Source organism: Vombatus ursinus, unplaced genomic scaffold (assembly GCF_900497805.2).
Source record: "Vombatus ursinus unplaced genomic scaffold, bare-nosed wombat genome assembly UNPS02014818.1, whole genome shotgun sequence".
Classification (NCBI taxonomy): Eukaryota; Metazoa; Chordata; class Mammalia; order Diprotodontia; family Vombatidae; genus Vombatus; species Vombatus ursinus.
Window position 1 is genome coordinate 6558167 of NW_020954596.1, and position 3364 is coordinate 6561530.

A 3364-nucleotide genomic window follows, 5' to 3' on the forward strand; every position below is an offset into this window, starting at 1 on the left:
GAGCAAAAGCAACGAGGGGGGAAAGTAAGGTGTGTATATCACGGGTGTATTCCAGTTTAGTTGAAACATCAAACACATGGAAGTAGTGTGATGTAAGGTCAAAAAATAGGGTGACTGGTAGCAAAGCACTAGAAACAAAGTAAATTCCTTTCAACAACTTGTGTAATATAAATGTAATGGACTCCTACTGCATGATGAGAAATGATGACTAGAGACTATAGAGAAGCATGACAAGATATCAGAACTGATGAAAAATGAAGTCAACAGAACCAGGAAACCAATAGAGACAATGACTACAATAATGTTAAGTGAAAAGAATGACAAAACAGAAAACAAAACCTATGTCATTATGATAACCAAACTTGGTTCTGAAGAAGAGAAATGAGAATATACCACTCTCTTCTTTGCAGAAGTGAATGACTATGGTTATAGAGTACTGCCTATCCCATCAGACAAACTGATGTGTTGGCTAGCTTTGCTGAATGTTTTTTTCTTTTATATGCATTAGTATGAGGGCTGGCTCTCTGAGTAGAGGAAGGGAAAGATATATATTGGGAAATAAAGATGATTTAAAAACAAAAATATCAATAAGTTATTTATGACAGATTTTTATTTTTCAAATTTTACACATTTTTGACAGATTCTTGAACTGGTGGCTCGTATCCTCTCATTCTTTCAACTTTTGTGCCTGTTTTATCCCCAGAATTTTAAAGAGCCACCATCTTCACCATGCAGTTCCATCAGTTTTCCCAGTTTGAACTTGAGTTTCTTGAGCATCTTGACTTTTTTGGACAAACATCTATTATAGATGGTAAATATACTGGGAAGCTTTATCTTTGTCTTTTCCAGTGCTTTGTGGAATCAGTTTGTTGAAAGATTCTTTGAAGTCATTTGTCTACCCCTCCTGGGTCATCATCTTCTTGTGAATTTGACAAAGTTGTTGGTGTTGGGCATAAAAACTCTCAAAGATCTAGTTGCTAATGCTTTTTGATAAAAGCAAGCCAGAATGGGTGGAGCAGTTAGTCATTGGTGTTTTTAATATCAACATGAAGTCCAATCCTAATCTGTCCTTTTTTGACCATGGAACACATCTTATCCTGGGTGAGGCGAAGTCCATGGGAATTAGTTAAATAGTTTTTACCCTGAACATCTTTAGTAATCAACTTGAATTTTAAAAAAGCAACTTCATCATTCAGATCAGGAAGGCTCACTTCAAAAACACAACCTTGAGACCATTAGAGGCAGTTTTTCCTCTTGAGTCCTTGTGACCACTCTCTTGACAACATTGCATGTAAAGAGCATTCCCTAGTGCCTTGACATCACATCAATCCTCCCAAAATGATACAACCACTTTTTTTTGAGCTCTTTTTTTAAAAATCACCTTTGATCAGCCATCTTGCCAACCACCATGATCCTCCTCCGAAATCCAAAAGCAATAGAAAAAAATTTAAGAGAAAAGATAAAGCAACACCAAGTGATGAAGCCCTTGAGTGCCAGGGTGAGGAATTCAAATTTTATTCAGTGGTTCGTGGGGAGCCATGGAGTGATTTTGAGGAGAAGAAATGCATAAGAAATCATTCAATATATGAAAAATGGGTCGGAGGAGGGGGAAGAGTGGAAGTGGGAAGGATGAATGCAGTCAGCGTTCTTTCTAACTTGTACAACCTAGTCATTACTTGGCCTGGGTGGTTGGGCAAATAGCTGTTTGCAAAACCACTTAATAGATCAGCATTCAGCCCTCACCCAGCAGGTTCCTAACCACACTTGCACCTGCAGTCACAGTGCTGGTAAGAAAGATGCAAAGTCTCTGTATCATCACATTTCAGCATTCAGAATCCCAAACAGACTTCCTGCTCTAGAAAAACCAAGATGCTCAAGAAACCCAGGTTCAAATTGGGAGCGGGTCTGAGAGATGAAGAACCTAAAACCTAAGAAAAGGGCACAGTTTATTCTAGGTTAAACAAAAAAATGGCCAGGTGCAGAAGGGGATGAGGAAAGTGGTGGGAGGAGGGGCAGAGATGTTCAGGTTCCTTAGGGACAGAGGAAATCCAACATGGAAAAGGTTTTGATTTCTGCAGTGACAGAAAAAAAAAAAACCATCTAATCTGCATCTGCCTGTCATTTAATCCTCCCCAAACAATTATTTTTACCCACACTCACAAAATCTATGTGAATCTATACTCAGGTGACCGTCCTTGACAGTTGGATTCGACATAGACAAATGACAGAAAGTTGCCTATATCCTCGTTTCCTAATTTCTAGTTGATTTTTTTCCTGTGTCTGCTTGGACACCCAAGAGATAAGATTATATGCTGCCATTGCTTCTTTTCACTGAAATCAGTTGATCCTTTGCGCCAACCCACCGTTACTTTCTTCCCGTAGGGGAACTTGGTGGACTCTTTGCTACATTTCTGCCTGTTCTTAATCCTTGACAGACATGGCTCCACACCTCACAGTTACCAAGTTCACCTTTTGTGAATGTTTGTCCAAGACCTTTAGAAAGTCTGATTAAAGGATATCCACCTGTCCCCTTATGCCACCATTCAGCTTATTCTTTTAAAGAATTCAATGGGTTGAAGACATGTTCCCTTCTTTAAAAAACAAATGACCTTTCATTTAGTTTGAACGTCTTATATATTTAGGAACATTAAAATAATCACTAGTAACATAATGTTAATTGAAGATTGTCATTTGATTTTACTTTTCAGAGCAAACATTTGTCCCATTGGAAGCTGTTCTATGACAGACCTGGAAATCCTCCACCAAACAACTGATCCTAATTGAAGTTGCCTTTTAAGAATTTAAAGAGAAGTTAGGGCCGTGTATCTCTGAGTATGACTGGACTAACTCCCTCGGTTATATTAGGGCCACTGGGAGTATTATATCTCACTACTTCTTTACAACTTTATAGATGTCTTAAATTCATGATGGAATGGAAAATGAACTGATGTGATATCCCAGCACCTCCTGCTGAGATCTCCTTCTCTAGAGACAACTGAGCACAGTTGCTGAGGATCAAATGTGCTGCTCTACACCAAATCTAAGACATATATTATCACATGGATCCCTTTGTCAAAGGGATCTCAGTCCAGTCTTTAGAGTAGCATAAAGTCACACCACAAATCTACATGTAGACCCAGGAAACACAAAAATGCCACATGAATGCCACCTCTATTAGAGCACTAGCAAACAGGGCCACACTAACTAAACATGGGTAGATGTGGGGGAATTGTAAAGGCTTACCAGACAACAGCCAAGCTAAGCTGAGCCAAAGTTGTGCTCCCAATGTCCTGACCTCGCTATTTGCTCCTACGCTTCCTATGCATAGTGAACATCACCAAAGGTTAGCTGGTGTGACGTCTAC

The 3364-nt window shown here is 39.2% G+C and overlaps 1 pseudogene; it reads right to left on the minus strand.

Annotated features, from left to right (window-relative positions):
• Window positions 1-623: 623 nt before the first annotated feature.
• On the minus strand, window positions 624-2128 carry LOC114023575 (annotated as a pseudogene).
• Between the last annotated feature and the right edge of the window lie 1236 nt (window positions 2129-3364).